Source organism: Ambystoma mexicanum, chromosome 4p, assembly GCF_040938575.1.
Source record: "Ambystoma mexicanum isolate Mex_15411 chromosome 4p, UKY_AmexF1_1, whole genome shotgun sequence".
Lineage (NCBI taxonomy): Eukaryota > Metazoa > Chordata > Amphibia > Caudata > Ambystomatidae > Ambystoma > Ambystoma mexicanum.
In genome coordinates, this window is record NC_090927.1 from 351,224,412 (window position 1) to 351,245,714 (window position 21,303).

The 21,303-nt window shown below is 48.4% G+C and overlaps 1 long non-coding RNA gene across 1 annotated transcript; it reads left to right on the forward strand.

Annotated features, from left to right (window-relative positions):
• The first annotated feature begins 12,443 nt into the window (after positions 1-12,443).
• Positions 12,444-13,231, forward strand: LOC138452583 (uncharacterized). The gene is made up of 3 exons (XR_011260235.1): positions 12,444-12,513; positions 12,608-12,685; positions 13,030-13,231. It is a non-coding gene; the product is annotated as an uncharacterized lncRNA (long non-coding RNA).
• The last annotated feature ends 8,072 nt before the right edge of the window (positions 13,232-21,303 follow it).

Here is a 21,303-nt window from a genome sequence, read left to right on the forward strand (position 1 = left end):
TTCTCGCCCACATACAGGTGATGCAGGCTATCCCCTGAAGAGGTGGCTCCTTACACCAGTCCGGAACCCACAGAACCAGCACGAGGAGGACTTCAACCGTGCACATACACGTACCCGTGTGGTCATTGAGCAGGCATTCGGCCTCTTGAAGGCACGGCTTCGCTGCCTCTGCAGGTCTTGCGGGGCACTCCTGTACCGCCATGAGAAGGTGGCAAAGATGGTCATGGCATGTGTCATGCTACACAATATGTGCGTCAGACGAAATGTGCCCCTGCCGCAGAACTGCAACCACCTGACGATGAGGATGAGGAGGGTGCAGATGGGACCGCACCTCATGGAGGAGGCGATGCACAGGAGGGGCGTGAAATGCGTCAAAATATCATCGACCAATGCTTCTAGCACACACGGCTGGTGTGTATCACATGGAGACGGCACTTGGGGCACTGTGTGTTTCTGGGTCATGCACACTGTGGACTGTACACCAATAAAGCACACATACGCAATGAAAATGTCCACACATTTGATTTGGGAAAAAGGAAAATGTGTATTTCAATTGTAAATTGTTGTGAGCCACCCCCTCCCCCCTGAACACCCCAACACACCCCCTCCCCCCTGAACACCCCAACACACCCCCTCCCCACTCCCTCCTCCCCCCTCCCCCCTGAACACCCCAACACACCCCCTCCCCCCTCCCCCCTGAACAACCCAACACACACCCTGTGAGTGGCTAAAGATGCCTGTAACAGTGGGCACACGCTATTGCAAGCCCCCTCTCCCGGCCCCCGGGGCACCCCTGCCTGTGGAGCCCAGGTTCCGTCCTGATCGTCGGACAGGGCTGCTTTGGGCAGAACTGGCAGCGGAGGATGTCCCTGGCTGCTCATGTGCATACATGTCCTGAAGGGTGTGGGACAGCTCCGAGAGCACACAGCGAACGGTGGCAAGTTCCCCACAAATGTCCCTTGAGGTGGACTGCATTGCAGCCCTCAGGGTCTCCGTGCTCCGCTCAATTTCAGACCTTAGGCTCTCCGTAGATTGTTCTATGGCTGCCCTAGCCCCCCCACATTCCGCAGTATGCTCATTGAGGCGCGTGGACAGCTGTTGCTGACGTGCAATGACATCCTCAAGGGACTGTTGCCTCTGCTGGGCCATGCCCATTCCAGGTGGTGTCATGGAGGGGCTGCTCCCCTCCTGTGGACTTTCAGCGGGGCAGGTGGTGGATGGCCAGTCCTCTTCCTCTGGCTGCCCCTGTGTGGGATCCTCATGGGGGCTGGTATGGGACAAACAGGGGGAATGAGGCAGGTCAGTGGGGCGTCCAACATCGGGCTCCTCTGTATCGGAGTCAGAGCATGCTGCAATAGCAGCTGTTTCCCCTATGGTGCTGTTGCCTGCAGAGGTGGTGCCTTCGGTGGTGGACAATGTGGGGACGTGTGGTGCTGCTGCTGCTGGCCTGCTGCCTGCTGGGGTGCCTGTCGGTGGCCCGTCCTGTGTGCTGGCAGATGATTTTGCCTGCTGCGGGGTCTGGCTCACTGCAGCTGAGGTGGAGGGTCTGTGCACGGTGGTCTTGGCCCTCTTGGCTTTTTTTGTGGCAGGGGTGTCCTCATCCTCGGGGTTGGATTCTGAGCCTGTGGTGGAGCAAAGGAGGGAGAGCATTATTGATGGGTCTGCGGACATTGAAATGGCAATGATTGACATGATTTTGGTCACTAGATGAGGCACATTTGATGCAGGGGCATGCAGGTTGTCTCCTTTTTGTGTGGAATAAGGATGGAGGTATGTGGGTGCCTGCAGTTAGGGTTTGAATGCTACATGTATACAGGGTGGAGGTCGCATGTGGCTGTGGGCAGTGTCCAGCTGATGTGTTGCATTTACACTCTAGGGCAACATTGTGCTACACATGAATGGACTTCAGTGACTATAGCATGTCTTGATTTGAGGCACCTACCTTCATCGCCTGATGTCGGCGGTCCTCTTTCCATCCCTCCTACACCTTCGATGCCTTCCATGCCTATTGTGCTGGCACATATTTCCTCCCATGGTTGGAGTTTGATTGGGGAGTCAGATCCCCCCCCAGTAGCCAGGCCCAGGTTGCGATTAGCAGAGATGATGCTTCTGACGCGGAGCCTCAGGTCATCCCACCGCTTCCTGCACTGCTGTGGGTTGCGGGGTACGGTCCCCACCGCACTGACACGCTCTGCCACCAGGGACCATATGGCCTTCTTTTTGGCTATTGCCGGCCTGGTCATTTGCGTAGAAAATACTACAGCAGCATTGTCCTGAAGAGTCTCAGCGAGCATGGTCAGTTCCTCCCGAGAATATCGGTCCTGGTGCTGCCAATCGCATGCCTTCTTCACAACTTTGGGCATTTTTATGTAGGTAATTGGGTGGGTGATGGGTTGGGACAGGTCTCAGGGCTGGATCTGGTATGGTTGGGGAGGATGGCAATGGATTGTGTTTTGCAAGATGGCCGCCGTGCTGTTTCCCGTTCCGCCGCGATGACGCTACATCCGGTTCCGCTTATTTACGGTGACCGCTAATTACGGTCACCGCTAACTATGGTGTCCGCTCACTACGGTCGCCGCTAAGATGGGTGGCGGTAGTGCACCTTGCGCGGTGTACGATGCCGTTAGGGGCCGTTTCCACCATGGCGTAATGCTCGTGCGCGATGGGTCGGAATGTGACGCTCTTTCCGCCATCGATCCACGGCGTAAACGTTCATTACGCCATGGCGGTAATATCAGGTACTTACCGCCTGGGTTGTAATGACCTCCAATGACTCCCCAGACAAACCACAACCCACCCCCCTGACAGGGTAAATGGTTACATAGAGGGAACTAAACAAATGGCAGAATGATAAGAACCAGTACATTTTGATGGATGGAGGGATTATTTCCAATTATCAAGCATTATTGCACAGGCTGCGGCATAGTAATTTGTCCACCAAATCATGAGTAAAGTTCCTGTTCAAAGCGTACATAAGCTTAGAGCCCATGTTGCTTACAGTATACATTTGTGTTTTTTTCCTCCCTTTCTAAATGGGTAAATCCGAATTAATAAGGCCAATTCAAAAAGACACTGAAGATTTGGATCGCTAGACCCCCTACTAGAGGATTTAATAAATGCTTGGTTCAGCAAAGACATTACAGCCATCATAAAAGGTGCTGCCCGCCAAATCAAATGCTACTGGCAAAAGACAGGTGTCCCAAAAGGCAAGGTTGCATGTAGACTATCAAGGCAGCCACAAAAAAAGCCGTCTCAACAGCCAAAAGAAGATTTTTCATCCAAAAGATAGACTAAACCCAGAACAACACTAACGAGCAACTGCCTTACCAAACCCTTGTGCATCTCCTCTCAGCTACCTGTGAGGAACTCATGGTGCCAACAGTAAAGACCGACACAAGTGATCACAGTTCAAGGGTGTTTATTAAACTATATAAATGGGTGAGAAAAAAGCCTAATCTAAACCTAAATCTAAGATGGGAACAAGCTATGACCATCAAATAATAATAAGGCAGTCCTAGTGGCGTCTTGCTGAATAAAAAGGGCCTACACTAAAAAACCTATTGCCAATCCTTACCTCTAAGTTACAAAATAGTGTGGGATAATGTTCATAATAAAAGAAAGACGTTTTCACAAATAATATTTCAGGATGTTATATCCGTGGTCTCCCTTCCCACGTTTTTAAACGGGACAAGGCAAGCCTCTTGAGCACAGCCCACAACTGGGCTTCCAAAGCACAAGGATATTGTTCTTCTCAGCGATATCAGGGTCCTTGGTGGTCAAGTCTCTTTCACACAAAGTCTCTTGCCCTGAGAACCTGATGTATCAAAATAACAAAACAAAAGGTTCCTTTCAACAAATACGGGGATTCAGTCCCTTTAAACGATATCAGGACCTTTGGTGGTTAAGTTTCTTTCTGCAAAAGTCTCTTTCCTCCGAGGGCCTAATGTAGCCAAAAATAACAAAACAAAGTTCCTTTCTGTATGCACGTTGGGTGATGACTCTTCACCCCTTTTCCGGGCTCAGATCCTTCTGCAGTGTTAGCCTCCCTCCATCGGGTTAACTACGGCCTTGTCTCAGACTATTTGACTTGTCGTATTCACAAGTCTCAATGGCCCTCATTACGACCCTGGCGGAAATCGAAAAACGATGGCGGAAATGCAATACCGCCATCGAATACCGCTCGGTGCGATTATGACCCGTCACCGTAAAGTACGATGCCATCAGCGACACCGTAGTGAACGCCAACGCAAACTGCACCAAGTACGCGCACGCGCGCCATGCCAAACCGTAATTACCACCATGGCGCAACGGTACGCGAATGCTGACCCTAGCGGACATTCACTTAACGCCATCAAGCATGGCGGAAAGTACCATTCCGCCATGGTGAGAATTACGGCATCGTGAATCAACCGTAAATGGCCCTACTGAGTGCCTGTACACCACTCCCTGCCCACATTGCACAACACCTCGTAGGTGCAATGAAGTTACACAATGCAACCAGTGAAATGTACAAGTCACCCATGCATGCCAACGAACAAATGAATGTAGGGGCTCCAAGTGCCTTGTGAGTGGCCATCCATATTTGGCATGGCACCATTGCCGTACTGATGCAGCACAGGCACGTGAAGGTTCAAGTACAGCAATATGAACTGAAACATGAGACAAAACAACAACAGGCCCCCATCGCTTGACACCAGTGTAAGGCAACATTCAAAGCAGTATCCTGAGGGAGACTGCACCAGCCCTGTACCCTTGCCAGTAAACAAACCAACCATCAGCATAAGCATGTACCACACAAGTTGGCAGAGTGACTGAGCAGCCAGGCTCATCTCAAGAGGGGCCAATGGGAGCTGCAGGGCACAGATGGCACGAATACAGAAGCTATTCCAATGGACATGACCTCAGTCTCCCTCCAAGAAACGCACGCAAACACAGGCACCTTTGACCAGCCATTTTCTGATAATCACATCATTCCACCAATCCACCTGGCTGACCGGCATCTGTTACACAAAAGCTAATCCCCCGCCCCTGAGCATGACATCATTAAAACAGTCATAATGGCAGGCCCCATCCCTGACCTTACTGGGCTTCGTAGGCAAACGCGGCCAGTACAGTACCACGCAACTATACTCAGAAGCCGGAACCCAATGCAGATCTCCTCACAATACACCGCTCCACAAATAGGAATATGCTACATTACTTGCAAAGAATAACGCTACACGGTTGAAATCATAATCAAATTTTAATGCACATCAAATTCACCAAGCCCATACAGCTATTAGGTCATAAACTCCAAAATATTTTTCATTACTGTGGGCTGCATCCGCAATAAATGACCAGGGATTCGTAACGTGCATAGACACAAGTGTTTGAAGGCGCGTCGAGACAGGGAGGGTTCAACAAGGGCAGATAGACGATGGTCCCACTATGGCAGCTCTGCATCACATAGCGCAGGGGAAGGGGATAGATCCCGAAAAGCCATGTACATGGCAAACTCTCAATTAAATCATCTGTCCGTGCATCCATACATCATTCCCTCATCCCGGTATGAAAACGCCTGATTATTTACTCACATCACATTTGAAACTTCCCTTGAGTCTGTGCGTAATGCAGTCTGCAAAATCCACTGTGCTCCAGCCCGGAATTCTAGTGTTGTGAAGTAACATGTATTTGGGAACGTCCTGCCCTATCGTCCACTACGCTATTGCGCATCCCATACTATTCATATCAATCATTGCATTCTCGCCATGGCTCCTGTCCCAAGGACATTAAACAATAGAACGTTATATTTGCAGTCAGACCTGTGGGCGTCTCCTCGCCGCTAGCTGAAAACCGAAAGCGCTGTCCTTCGAATTCCTCATTTGCAACATCACGTCGATAAGGCATCTGTGACCGCTTGAAATCACAAATTCATCCATGTAGTGCGGCAGTGTGTGAAAATGGCAACTGGCTTCACTCACAAATGGGACGCCCCGCCCGTCGGTGAACCTCGGTACAGTGCTGCATGAGGGTCCAGCGTTAATCGAGTACTACATTCCACTGACCCTTCACAAATTTGTTCGCGACTGCAAAGATAGTATGTGAAACAATGGGACCATAGCAGAATGAACATATAAACCAATATTTCACTGCCATCGGGATTAAATACATGATTGTAATAGCAAGATGCCATGCGTCACATTGCAGCGTTGTGTGCGGGACGTGCTCGCCCAAAGGGGATTGCAGCTGGCACAGGTGGAATGAATCAGCACAGGTGGAGGCTATACAGCCTGAAAACACATAAATTGCACACCCAACCCCCTCCCACAACCACACCCACTACAAAATGCTACCGGCAGGACTAGCGATGTTGGCCCTGGGGGACCTGATAGCACTGCAAGTACTACAACTTCAAGAAGAAGACGAACACCAACTACTACAACAACCGGCCGCACAGAGGTGACGCAGGAGGAGGGCAAGGCAGGGCCAGCAAGGCCCACCAGCACAGCCACTACCACCACGCAGGCAGCCCGCAATCCCACGCCTCCGAGCTCATCCCTTCAACCTCACTGCTGAGCAGATCCACACCCTCTACCGTTTGGACCGGGACACCATAACCGCCATTGTGGACATGACACACGCTGACCTTGTCAGCATGATAGATAGCCCAACCGCCATCCCACCCCTACTGAAGGTGGTGTCTGTACTCCACTTCCTGGCCACAGGCACCTACCAGCACACAGTCGGACAGTTGCATGGCATTTCACAGCCACTGTTGTCACGGACACTATCGCAAGTGCTCGATGCCCTCCTAAAGCACGCAGACGACTACATCTCTTTACCACGCTCGGAGCAGGAGATTACAAACACAAAAGTTGGATTCCATGCACTGGCCGGCATACCGGGTTGCATTGGTGCCATCGACTGCACCCATGTGGAATTGGTTGTCCCACATGCCATGGAGGCCCAGTACCGCAACCGGAAACAATATCATTCTCTTAATGTACAGATGGTGTGTGACTCCAACAGGATCTTTACACATTGTTGTGCCCGATTTCCTGGATCAACCCATGATTCTATGGTCTTGAGGAACTCTACAATACCACGCTACATGGAGCGAAACGCAGGGACCAGATCCTGGCTACTCGGTGAGTCTCATTTCATGCATGATAATGTGGGGTATGTGATGCGGCAATGACCTGGCAGGAAGGGGGGGGGGATGCGTACGTAGCAATGTCATTCCACAAACATCCTTTATTGTCCACATACAGGTGATGCCGGGTATCCACTGAAGAGATGGCTCCTTACACCACTCCGGAACCCACAGAACCAGCATGAGGAGGACTACAACCATGCCCACTCACGTACCCGTGTAGTCATTGAACAGGCATTCGGCCTACTGAAGGGTCGTTTCCGCTGCCTCAGCAGGTCTGGCGGGGCACTCCTGTACCGCCATGAGAAGGTTGCAAAGATGGTCATGGCATGTGTCATGCTACACAACATGTGCGTACGTAGAAATGTGCCCATGCCCCCTGACGCAGAACTGCAAGCACCTGAAGATGGTCATGATGAGGGTGGGGATGTGGCAGCACCTCAAGGAGTCCGCGAGGCACAGGAGGCCCGTGAAATTCGTCAGAATATCATAGATTCATGCTTCTAGCACTCACGCCTGGTGGCTGATACATGGACACGGGACTTGTGACACTGTGTGTGTCTGGAACATGCACAATGTGGACTGTACGCCAATAATGGCCTCGTACACAAAGATCAATGTCCACACATCTCATTGGGTGATTATGTAATGTTTATAGCATATGTGAAATTATGTTACACACCCCATCGACCCGCCACCCAAGAAAGGCAAACACCCCCCTCCACCCTCCTACCTCCCCCCCGAACACCAGTGTCCAAAGATGCTCATTGTCAGTGGGCAGACGCTATTGCAAGCCCCCTCTCCGGGTATCAGGGGCACCCCTGCCTGTGGAGCGCAGGTTCCTCCCAGATCTACGTTGGGGGCTGCCCTGGACGGAACTTGCAACGGATGATGTCTCTGCCTGCTCACGTCCATGCATGTCCCTAAGGGTTTGTGAGAGCTCAGTGAGCACACGGCGCACAGCGGCAAGTTCACCACATACGTCTTTGGACGTCGCATGCAGTTCCCCCCTCAGGCTCTCGGTGCTTCTCTCCATTTGTACCCTTAGTGTCTCTGTACTTCTCTCCATTTGTACCCTTAGTGTCTCTGTACTTCTCTCCATTTGTGCCCTAAGTGTCTCAGTAGATGTTTCTATGACTGCCTTAGAACCCCCACATTCATCAGCATGCTCCTTGAGGAGCGTGGCCAGTTGCTGCTGTTGCACGATCACCTGGTCGAGGGACTGTTGCCTCTGCTGGGCCATGGCCTTTTGCGGTGGTGTCACAGAGGGGCTGATCACCTCATGTTGCCTTGCCACAGGGCTTGTGGGGGATGGCCAGTCGTCGTCTTGTGGGTGCCCCTGCGTGGTATCCTCATGGTGTACGGGATGAAACAAACAGGGGGATTGAGACAGGTCATGGATGGGTCCTACATCGACAGCACCGTTTTCTGTGTCGGAGCATGCTGCCATTAATGCAGTGTCACCTATGGTGCTGCTGCCACCAGCAGCAGTGCCTTCTGTGGCATCCATTGGGGGGACCTGTGGTGCTGCTGTTGTGGGCATGCTGGCTGCTGGGGTGCCTGTTGAAGTCCCCTCCTGTGTGCTGCCACTTGATTTGTGCTGCTGCCGTGTCTTGATCCGTGCAGCTGAGGTGGAGGGTCTTTGGCCGTTGGTCTTGGCCCTCTTTGCAGGTGTGCTGGTAGGGGTGTCCTGGAGCTCGTCGTTTGAATCGGACCCTGTGGTGGAGTAAAGGAGGGCGAGCGTTATTTATGGGTCTGTGGAAATTGGAATGGCAATGTATCACATGCATTGGGGTGGTGCCTGAGGGTGATTTGGGTCAGGGCCTTGGAGGTGGTTTCATTGAGGATGCAGTTGTTTTGCAGCCTGCAGTTAGGGTGTGCATGCTGCACGTGTAGAGGGTGTTTTTAGGATTTTTAATTATTTATGTATTTAATGTGAGTTTTAAAGTGCGCTATCAGGCCAATGTATGTGGACGTTCTCCTGGACATGTGTTTCTGTTGCACTATGTGGACACATGGTACTTCACATGATTGGACATTGTGGATTTAGCATTGTTTTATTTGGCCAACCTACCTGATTCTTCGGATGTCTGCACTCCTTTCTCCATCCCTCCGACTCCCTCTATACTCTCCATTCCAATGGTGGAGGCACAGATTTCTTCCCAGGGGGTCAACTTGATGGGTGATTCCGATCCTCCCCCGGTAGCTGTGGCAATGTTACGGTTGGCAGATAGTATGCTCCGTACGCGTATCCGCAAGTCGTCCCATCGCTTTCTGCATTGCTGTGGGTTGCGGGGTGCGGTCCCCACCGCACTTACCCGCTGTGCCACCAGGGCCCATATGGCCTTCTTGTTCGTAAGTGCCGTCCTGGTCATTTGCGTCGAGAAGACGACGGCAGCATTCTCCTGGAGGGTCTCTGTGAGCACGGTGAGTTCCTCATGGGGGAAGTGGACCTGCCGCTTGCGGTCGCACGCTTTTTTAGCAACTTTTCCCATTTTGATTGTTTTAACTAGGGTGGCTAACGGGTTGGGATGTGTCTCAGGGTCGGATTTTTAATGGTTGTGTTGGGATTCTGATTTTATAGGTGTACGGCGTGCTGTTTCCCGTTCCGGCCCCATGTTTTTACTTCCGTTTCCGTATATTTACGGTCACCGTATTTTGCGATTACCGCTCATTACGGTGACCGCTATGATGGGTGGCGGAATTGCACCTAGGGCGCCGTACGACGGCGGTGAGGGGCGTTTTGGGGACATTTCCGCCATCGCGGACTTTGCACTTCCGCCATGGCGTAATGCTCGTGCCCGATGGGTCGGAATTAGCCGCACTTTCCTCCATCGTGCAATGGCGGAAACGCTATTTACGCTATGGCGGTCAGGTCAGTTACTTTCCGCCAGGGTCGTAATGAGGGCCAATGTCTTTTAAATAATGTTTAATTGCAGACATCCCTCAGCCAGGTTCACTCTTGTCTCCAGAATGTTAACGGGGTTATTGTCTCACCCCGTTCAGCAGGCATCTCTCATCCGGGTGCACATTTGTCACCAATACAGTTCGTCTTGCTTTACACAACGTAGGATTTGTTCCCCTTAGCTTTCCTCTGGGTTACAGGTCGAAGACTTTCGAGTGTACAAAGGGTTTTACTCTACCCTTGTATGACCACTTTGACCCCGTACATCGATCCTCCTATGGCCTTTAGGTATCAAGGGTACCGGTCAGAGTATTTCGAATGAACGCCCACGTGGCACCGGACCACTCTTCCCCTGGTCTCCCCTTGGGTTTTTCTAAACAGTTCTGTAAAACACAAAGGCCCTCATTACAACTCAGGCGGTGGACCATGGTGCCGGCCAAGATTGTGAAACAATCAGCAAAACGAGCTTTTAATAATCATCGAGAAGCGTTATTTGAAAAGAAAAGTAGAGAGACGGTAGAGAGACCATTGGTATTTGTCAACACCTTTAGTAATATTTCTTATAAAGTTAAAAACATTATCCAGAGGAATTGGAAGAAGATAATGACCATTCCCACTCCTTTAGTGGCTTTTAAGAAAAGTACTAATATTCGCAATCTAGTGATGCGCAATGATATACAGAAAACTTATACCCCTGAAGTGCGACAAAGTACTTTATGGGGGATACCTAGGGTCATAGGGCATCATCCTTGTGGTGATTGCATTATGTGTCCACTTACCCGTAAAATGACATCTGTGAATTTGGGTTTAAAATCAGAATGGCAAATGAAGGAACATACTAACTGTCAAACAGATAATGTGATTTACATGATTAGATGCCCATGTGCCTTACTGTACATAGGAAAGACCAACAGAAAATGCAAGACACGGATGATAGAACACAAGAGTTGCCTTAAAAACCATGTTGAAAAAGCCCCCCTGGTGAAACACTTTGAAGAGAAGGGCCATTCTTTCATGGATTTTGAATGGTGCATCTTGAAGAAAGTAAAAGGAAAGACACAGGAAGATATCAATAGAAAACTATTAAATTTAGAACAAAAATTGATTTTTCTAACTAACAGTCATTTAACAGGACTTAATGAGAATATTGAGTGGCACAATATTAAATAGACTGATTATTTTCCTGTATATTTAATCCACATTACAGGACGTGTCATGCATTGACTTTTGGTATTCCCTATCAAGATGCTTCTACTGTCAAATAGGATTTTCCTTCTAAGAGCTCACGACAGGATATGATGTGGGTAGGGTATTTTGTATTACTCTGTGGAAATAACTAAATGTTTCTCCAGTATGGTGCGGGTGGCTCGCATATGATAACACTTTATGAACCCATGTTTACTGTATGATTAAATCCTAGTGTTGGATCTTTTGTATCATTATACTGTGCCTCTTTTGAAATCTGGCATATTCTATCAGCAGAGATATCTTTAAACTTGAGACAGTCTCTGGGTAGGTAGAAATCATCTGTGCGGCCTTAGCATTTATATAGAAAAGGTATTTTTGGATGTTTTCTTTTTTCCTTCTTCCCTTCTTTTAAAAAATATATGGGGCCTCATTAGGACCCTGGCGGAGTGGGTTTCCGCCAGCGCTAATCGCGGCGGACCCGTCCGCCGTACTACGAGTTCCCTTAGCGCCATGGCGCCGTTCTCCGCCTGGTTTTACCAGGCGGAGAAAACCATGGCGCTACGGGACCTCGTTGTTAATTACGCCACCGTATTTTACGGTGGCGTAATTAACTCCTTCCCCACTCCCATTATACCCTATGGGGCAAGAATGGGAATGGGGAAGGGCAGAATGGGGATTGGGGATTTACCGCTCCGCCAAGGTCGGAATGGGGCGGTAAATCCGCCAACCCCCATGGCGCTATCGACGGCTTTCCGCCGTGCTTCGCGGTGCATTTAGCACCGCGAAATCCGCCAGGGTCCTAATGAGGCCCATGGTTTGTGCCCAATTGAGGGGCGTGCAGCCATGTTTATTGACATTTTCGTGGATTGCCTTGGTAACCACGTTTGTTGTGGCGACGGCATGGCGTGGCGCGGAATGTATGACGTCATCGCGTCACGTTTCGACGTGATGACGTCATCAATGTGCGCACAAATGTAGCGCGCAATATAAATGGAGAGGCTCGCTTTTTCGAGCAGGTTAGCGGTAAAATAACTATACGCTGTTGATGGAATTCGATTTGAGCTACTGTAAAGGTAAGCAGGGGTACTTATGCTTGGTAATTCTTGATTGAAAAGTACATTTCTGCTGAAATGTCTTACTAAAGTGAGGCTTTGTGTTTGTTACACTCTGGGGAAGACGTTTTGTTTCCCATGGAATGCTACAAAGCAATAGAATTTTGGCCCAGGAAGTGTTGGATATGTTTCCAGACCTCATAAATTTGTAATATCCTAAATCGAGGGTCTCAAAGGTATGAACCTTCCTTCCTGTCTATTATTGTGTGGTCTACCTTTTGTACATTCAGGAACTCACAGAGTGTCTTATCTGATTGTTTTTTTAAATAGAACTGTTTATCTAAATTGGGTTTGAGAAAAATCCTGGAACTTTGCCCAACAGAGAGAAAAATCAGTTTTGGAATGGAGGTGAGGCCATACTCTATCAGATTGTGTGAGGACTTTAGTTAGGGTTCAGAATAGATGTGTGTACTCGATGAGTATACCATTCATCGGGAAGCATGATTTGATGAGAACATGGTGGGAGAGGTGCTAGATATCTCTCTCTAACACTGTGAACAGTGAAGGACAAAATTGTGATTGTCTTTTAAATTTGTACAACATTAAATTGATACAAGTTTTAAGCACCAGTATTTGATTAAATATATACTTGATGCATCCTAATGGCGATTAGGACGAGCTAGGCTAAGTAAAATAACCTACTTTGTCAATTTAGTAATATGTTTTTGTATTATATGTACCCCCAATTCTAGAAACTGGAATCATAGAGAGAAGTCTACAAGAAGCACAAGACAATTTTCTGCCCCTGAAGAATGTCCAGTTAATAGCAACATCCAGGACAGAAACTTATATAAGTCGGGCTACGTTGTTACGCACAGTAGGAAAGAAGAACAGTTGAATTAGCTACTGTTGAGAATGTTCTAGTAGTTGTTTGAACTTGAATATGTGCTGTGTTATCACCACTTTTATTAAATTGTATATTTTGTATGTGATATAATGCATTTTTTTTTTACGAAAATGTTTTTTGATACTTGTGCTGTTTAGCAAATGAATTAAATATGATATTTTAAATATTGAATACATGTCATTCATTAAACTTAACATAACCTTGAATTGGTTAATGGGCTATGTAAGTAGGTTTCAGATTGTTGTGGGTAACATATTGTGTTTTAAGTAATATGGACATGTCCCTTCCTTTTTTTGATTAAATAGCTATTAGCACCATGGTCCATGCCGGATTCCGCCATGGTGGATGGCGGAATTACCGCCCCATTCCAAGGTGAGTGGGGCGGTAATTCCCCATTCACCATTTGCCCTTCCCCATTCCCATTTTTGCCCCATAGGGCATAATGGGGATGGGGAAGGCGCTAATTACGGCACCGTAAATTACGGTGCCGTAATTAGCACCAAGGTCGCTTAGCGCCTTGGACTTTAACGGCTGCAAAAAGCAGGCGTTAAAGTGTGAATCAGGCGTTAAGGGTTAACGGCGCCGACGGCACCGTTAAACCCTTAACGCCTGACTTGTAATGAGGGCCAAAGTCTTTGTTCCTTGACTCACATTACATCGTTACTTGCAACCTTCGCTCAATCACAGTTCCATTTACTATCGGTTCTCCCTCCGACTCACAGCCTGTGATGAACCACTTGGATTTCTTGTCTCTGGAGTCAAGGGTGGTACCACGGTAGCAAGCGTCTCTCCCTGACTTGATTATTAGTGTTGGAGGGTTCCGTTGACACCTGATACGCCACACGCTGGCTGTTGTTCCTGGCCTTGTGATTCCTTTCCCAAAGTCTCTGCAGATCTGGGTCAAAAAGGAGAAGGGCACATCCCTCCTGGTCGTCCTTTCGGTTCGCACCACCTTTTTCCTCCTCTTGAATTGCCATCCTGGAACAGCTGCCTCGTCGTACGGTTTGCCTTCCTCAAAGTGTGCTCTTTTGCTCTGCCTTTTATCCCTGTGGGGAAGGGAAAGGGCCGTCAGGTGTGCGTAGTTATTGTCAATTGCCAGACTCTGCCTGACACTTGTGTTGGGACATGCCAGGTAAATGGCTTGGGTGTTAGTCCGTGGTCTTTTGTGGTGTAAGAAAGTGTTTGTGTCAGCAAAGGGGGCGTGGGTAAAGTTTCTAAATATGCTACGTGGTAGGATGGGGAAAAGGTGTTATAGGGAAGGGGGTACTGTATCTCACCTATCAGTATCTCACTTCCACTCCCCGAGGACCCCTCATCCAGGTGATCCTCTCACACTGGTCCATCCCCAGGAACTGGATCCAATAGCAATGGTTGTGTCCTGGCCACCTGTATGACAGATCCCCGGGGACGAGCAGGTGAGACAACTTCAGGTTTCTCACATATCACACACCTAGGGCCTCTGCATGCTCATACATAAGGTATTCATTAAAAAAATCGAGAAGGTCTAAAAAACAATCTACAAGTCCTCACTTGGCCTGACACCACCCCTGGCCCAAACTCCTTGATGGCCTCCCCCTGACTCAACCTTTTATAAAATGCCTCTGTTTCAGACATCCTCCATACTATCACTAACTCACACCCTTTCGGATCGCCTATGGTTCCATGCTCTACCAGATCATTATCAAACTGGCTGAAGACAGACTCAGCCTTTCATCCTTTAGGGGTTAAAACAACGCCTGTTACTTACAGTGCTACAAAAAGGCAAAACAACGGCAGCGGCAAGCACTCAGTTTGCCCCTGGACAGTGGGTGGGTATTGTCCTAGATTATCTGGTGGGCAAGAACGATGGATGCGTGGGCAGTGTGTGCTACCTCAAGTGCCAGCCTTTGCAGGGAATTTTCAACCGACCATCTAAGGTGACCCAGCAGCTCACCACCGAAGGTTCCGGGAGTGATGCCCTGTCCGTTGAGACCCTTACCACCCAGAACTTATCGCTGCATTCTTGGACGGCTACACCTCCACTCACCACCTGGATTGTTCCACTGAGGGATTGTGTACTGAACAGTTCCACGGAGACTGGAAACAAATCTGGGTCAAACCTTTCCGACAGTGAGTCTGTGAAGAAAGTGTATAAAGACTTGTGCATGGGTGATCATGTCTTGGTGAGTTTCTTATTTCCATTAGCCTAAAATGACGGTAATGTGTTTGCCTATTTCTACACAATTGAAATGTTAAGCAGGGCTGGTCTAAATATGTCACAGTCCCATTTTAAGTGTTATTTTGGTAGCCATTCATTTTACACCGTTTACCTACGAGTACTGCATTCTCCAGTTTGACTATTTCTGTACCTGTGAATGAAACTGTATCATGCTCACTGTAACCAAGAGCCAGATATTCCTATGTAACTAAGACTATGTAACTAAGACAATTTCATGCAACTAGACGATCTCATATCACGCTCACTGTAACCAAGAGCCAAGTATCCCTATGTAACTAAGACAATCTTGTGTAACTAAGACAATCGCATTCAAAAGTACCTCGATGCCCTTAGGCTGCAAGTGCGCTATAACAATACAAATAAGTAAATAAATAAAGATATCCTCCATGATTACTCCATGATCTTTCCAGGCAGGGCTTTCTCATCAATAATCAAATATGCAACTGTTCCTCCACTTTTAAAGACATCTCTTCTTCCTCTTTATTATCTGGCGTACTACCATCCCATCTCCAGCCTATCTCCCCAAGGCAAAGTAATGGGAAAGACAGTTGTCAAACAACTTAAAGTTCATTTCGAACAAAACAATCTTTTCAAAACCCTCAATCAGGTTTCAGTCCTGCTCATGGAACATAATCTACACTGCTTGACATAAGGGATCACATCCTGCAATAACTAGATGCCTGTCAGTCTGTCATCTTCCATCTCCCCAACATGCCTGCAGCATTTGACACTGTTGGTCACCCGACTTTCATCGATCCCCTTGAATCCTTGTGTAGCATTTATGCCCGGGGATAACTGACTCGGCTCCTACAAACACAAAAGATTTCAACAGATTAAACTGGGCTGGTTTCCCTCTCGCTCTCTCCTCCTGGGCTGTGAGTTTCCCCAAGGTTCGGCTTTTTCACCACATGCATGTGCTCTCAGGCCACCCTCATCAGAAGCTTTGCTCTTAATTCTCCCAAATTCATGCTTATGATGCTTAACCACCATACACTAGGCCCCGATTTTATCCGACCAACCCCTTCCATGCTCATCTGGTCCTATTCCCAACTGCCTCAAGGCCATCCAATGCTGTATAAATGACAACAAACTAGCCCTAATCAGCAACAAATCTGAAATCGTATCCTAGAGCCCCATAAACCCTCCACGCTTTCCATCATCAGTCCGAAGGATTTAATGTTTGCACCTACGTCTGCTAAATCCGCTGAAGTGGCAGTGGGAGGTTGCTCCTGCCGGAACATTGCCAGAGGTGGTGGTGGTTGGGGAGAATCAGGAGTTGCTCTGGTTGACGGAGGTATTTCTTCCCTTCCAAAGTTCTGTGTGTTGGTTATTTGCCATATTTTCGAAGACTCTCAGGTATTACTATCTATAATTTGGACCAACCTCCCCAGTTTTTGGATCCCCTGGTGAGCTGCCAGTCCCATGGGACGACTGGAAAGATCTTTTCAAGTTCTATTTTGTGGCATGAGGTTTTGAGAGATTTTTCGATGAAAGGAAGTTCTCAACTCTCATGTGTTGTGTGGGGGCAGAGGCAGTTAGGGTGATAACGAAGTTGCCAGATGTACAAAGGGCTGATGGTGACGACGGTGGGAGCGTGGCTGGTGATGGTTTGTATGGTAGAGCGATGAGGAATGTTGTGTTGGAGAGGAATACATTTTTTTCAAAGAAGCAAGGGATTGGTGAAACAGTTGGTTTGTTTGTGGCTGGTCTGAGAGGGTTTTTTGGCATCATTTGAATTCACGGGGAGGGAGGAGAAGTACATCTAGGACCAGCTAATGATGCATACATCCAATTCCAAGATTCATGAACAATTGTGTCAGGTGAAGAATCCTCCTTTACAGGAGGCGTTGACCATTGCTAAGTGGATGGAGTTAACAAGCAGGTGCTTGAAGGGAGTGAATGCTAAAAATGGAAAGGAGAGCGTGCAAGTGATGAAAGACAGTGTGAGTGGTAAGGAGACAGTCGGGCCGAGTCAAACATGTGTGCAGTAAAAAGGCTCAACCGGTTAGGGGGAAGTAGTCAAGTTCTCCAACAAGTGATGCATTAGGGGCATTGCCTGAGATGTGGGTTCAAGAAGCAAGCGCTCAAAACCAAGGAGTGTCCGGCCATGAGAGTGAAGTGCAGGAAGTGCAGAAGAATTGGACATTTCGCTAGATTGTATAAATCTAACAACAGTGTGTCAGAGGCTGAGTCAAGTGTTAAGTGTGTGGTCGAGTAGAAACAGGAGCAGTCTAACAAGATTTTCCACATTGTGGGTGAAGTGAGAGAAGATAAAGAGGCGAAATACTCTCCTCCTGAGGGGGAAATTGTGGTGGCTGGGTGTGCCATAAGGGTATTGGTGGATTCAAGGTCACCGTACACCATTATTTCTGAGGAGAAGTAAAAGGACATCTGGGGTGACAAGAGTCACACCTTGTACACGTCTGACATTCAGCCTAAAGCATATGGTGAGATAATATTGACATCTGGGGTTTTGTTTGGTGGAACGTTGCTTATGGTAGCAAACACATTCCTGCTAAAATGTATGTAGCGGCTGAAGGGGATTGTTCGCTGGGGTGGAAACAACAGGGAAAACCTGGATTGAAATTAGAAGTGAGGATGGTCGACAAAGACAAGTCTGAGAGGTTCATGGATGAGGTGGGGAGGATATTCAGTAATGTGTTCTGCAAAGGTGGGGAATCTTCCATTGGGGTTAGAGAAAAGGTTAGGATGGAGTTACACGATTTGTGTTAGTTGGGGGTCGTTGAACCCATTGAGTGTAGTAAATGGCTGTCTCCTATTGTCGTGACCCAGCGTCCAGATGAATGGATCAGGTATGCATTGATTTAAGGGATTTGAATGACAATACCTTGGACAAACGTACATCCCTTACCCAGAGTGAATGAGAAGTTAACAACTTTGGAGGAGGCAGAGTGTTACTCCACGCTTGACCTGTCGTCAGCCTACCACCAGGTGGATTTGCATCCCACATCCAGAGCGCTGATAGATTTTATTACACCTATCTGTGCGTATCAGTTTAAAAGATTGCCTTTTGGTCTGGCATCAGCGTCTGCTGTCTTTCAGAAAATCATGGAACATTTATTAGGGGATGTTCCTGGGCTACGATCCTTCCAGGATCATATTTTAGTGGGAGCAAAATTTGAGTTGGAACATGATGTAAGGGTGCATGAAGTGCTGAGAAGGCTTGAGGTGGCGCGGTTGACTGTAAACAAATAAAAACGCCAATTTAAAGTGCATCAGGTGTCGTTTTTGGGTCACAGAAGGTTTGGAAACTCGCAATAATAGTAGATGCAATTTTGGAGATCAAGTCACCGTCAAACAAGGATGAGTTGAGATCATTGCTGGGTTTGGTGGAATTTTATGCCAAATTCATGGAAAACTTTTCAGCAAAGTGTGTAGTATTAAGTGATCTGGAGTTTGTGTGGGCGAGTAAGAAAGAGGTAGTGTTCAGGAGGATGAAACAGGAAGTGACTAATGCGCCCACATTTCCCAGATTCCATCCCTTGGTAGAGACTATAATTACTGTGGATGAATGTGTTCATGATTTGGGTGCAGTACATAGTCAGTCGAGAAAAGGGGTTGAGGTGCTGGTAGCGTTGGTATCACATGCTTTGACAGCAACAGAGTCAAGGTATTCCACCATTGAGCAAAAGAGCATTACAGGCAATTGGGCTTCAAATTACTTCAAACATATGTGTGGGGAATTCCCTTTGTAATAAGAAGCCATTATAAGCCTATAGCACATTTATTTTCCACAAGGGGTTCTGGTTTGGCTACACCAAGGATAGCTAGATGGTTGTCTGCATTGCAGGGATTCACCTTTGTGGTGAAATTTGGACCGGTGTGTTGTAATCCTGTGACAGATTATTTATCGAGGTCTCCCAGAATGGATTCTGCTGAGGGGGAGGTGGAGTGCGATGAGTGGATTGCACAGGTGGTGATTAAAATGGACAATGCATTTTCAAAGGCAGTTTGGTTAGAGGGCATTGAGTGTGATATGGAATTGAAGGAGGCTGTGGTTAGAACCGAGCATGGGTGGTGCTCTGGTCAGGAGGTCAGTTCTGGTGAAGAGGTCAGTTCACCATTTAACAAGATAAGGGATGAGTTGAGCAGCTCGGTGTGGGGCTTGGCAAGAGGCGAAAGGTTGGTTCCCCCAACGTCGCTTCTGTAACGCTCACCTGATTCCCACGGAGGCGCTGGGCTGCTATCGTTTCTTCAATGGAGAAGCGTAGAGCTCGGACGACTCTCAGGACTGGGCTTCCTCTTATCGAATGTCTGACTTGCAGGGTAAGTTTTCTGCAGGTGGAAGAAAAAGGGTTAATCACCGTTTGATGGGATTTCTTCTCCCACCAATCGCCAGTTTCTCCCACAGCCTAGCTTTCTACTTGTCTCGGCGAGCTCTCACCTTAGGCGTATAAATGCTGAGCTCTCCATCCTGCGTCTGGTGCAGGGGTGCGTGGATTCCAGTTACGTCACTGGATGAGTTCAGTGTTGAGGCTCAAGTCTTTTGCGGCCTTAGTTGTGGCACTGGTGCTGGGATGCCGAAGAGCGATGCCGCCGTTACTGCACGAGCGGATGCCTGTAAGTATACTGTAGTCTTTAGGCTTTAAAAGATGGGCAACTCAATAATGTGCCTTTTCCTTTGTTTCAGGCCTCGGGATGCTGTGGGCGTAGTTTTCCGTTGCCGCTGCACGTGCCGATACACGTAAGTATAATGTTCGTTGGCCGCTTTTAATGGCACCTCTAATAATGTCCTTTTTCTAGTTTTCAGGTGCCGGGATGCTGCGGGCTTTATATCCGTTGCCACTGCACGTGCCGATGCACGTAAGTATAATGATCGTTGGCCGCTTTTAATGGCACCTCTAATAATGTCCTTTTTCTAGTTTTCAGGTGCCGGGATGCTGCGGTTAATGCGGCCCCTTCTGCGCGTGCAAAAACTGGTAAGTTAAGATGAATGCGACTGCCTTCACCCGAACCCCTTTTTAATTATGTCCTTTGCCTTTCAGGTGCAGAGAAGCTGCCGAAGAGAAGGCCGCGGTTAGCTCCATTGCAATCACGTATGGATCAGGTAAGCGGGCGCGGCTGCGAGCGAGTTGCACTTTTCTAACCTTATGTTTATTCTTTGCAGGTTTTGCCGGTGACTGGATTCCGGGATCTGGTAAGTATTGTTCTGTGTCTTTCTTCATCCACAGGTTGCTGCGCGGAAGCTGAAGATGACTCTGGACCTAGAATGCAGGAGCCGACTCGGTGAGCGTCCTGCTGCTGCTGCAGAATAACGCGAAGCACGTGTTGTCCATCGGGCGTGGTTTAAATAGCAGAGAAGTGCTTCCAGTGTGTGTTCTTCCACCGGTTCCACCCAGGTAAGAAAAGAGTTCCTGAATGGGGGGAATAGTTCCTCCCAACCCTGATGGCTGGGGACTTCAACCAGACTGGATTGTTCTGGGTAAATATGCAGCATGGTCTGCCTCAGGTAAGTCCACCCAAGCATTATTACACTGTTTATCAATATGAGCCCGGCGCCTATGGCGCCGGGACTGAAACCCTTCATGAGCCTGGCACCAAAGGCGCCAGGACACGGTCCAAAGGGCCCCTGTAGGGGTCTGCTGGGTCCGGAGTAGTGGAAGACGGGTCTGCTTCCGAGGGCGCTGGGCCAGTCCTGGCCCCTCGGGAGTAGCGCCCATGACAGCACCCCCCCTCAAGGCCCCTCCCAAACTTGTCCTCCCCGGGGGTTTTGGTTTATCGGGAAAGGTTCGGTGAAATTTCTGGACTAGACGAGGAGCATGGATGTGGTCATAGGGTTCCCATGACCTTTCCTGAGGTCCGTAGCCTTTCCAGTCGATTAGGTAGAATAGCTTCGATCTGATGATTTTAGAGTCCAAAATGTCTTTTACTTCAAATTCG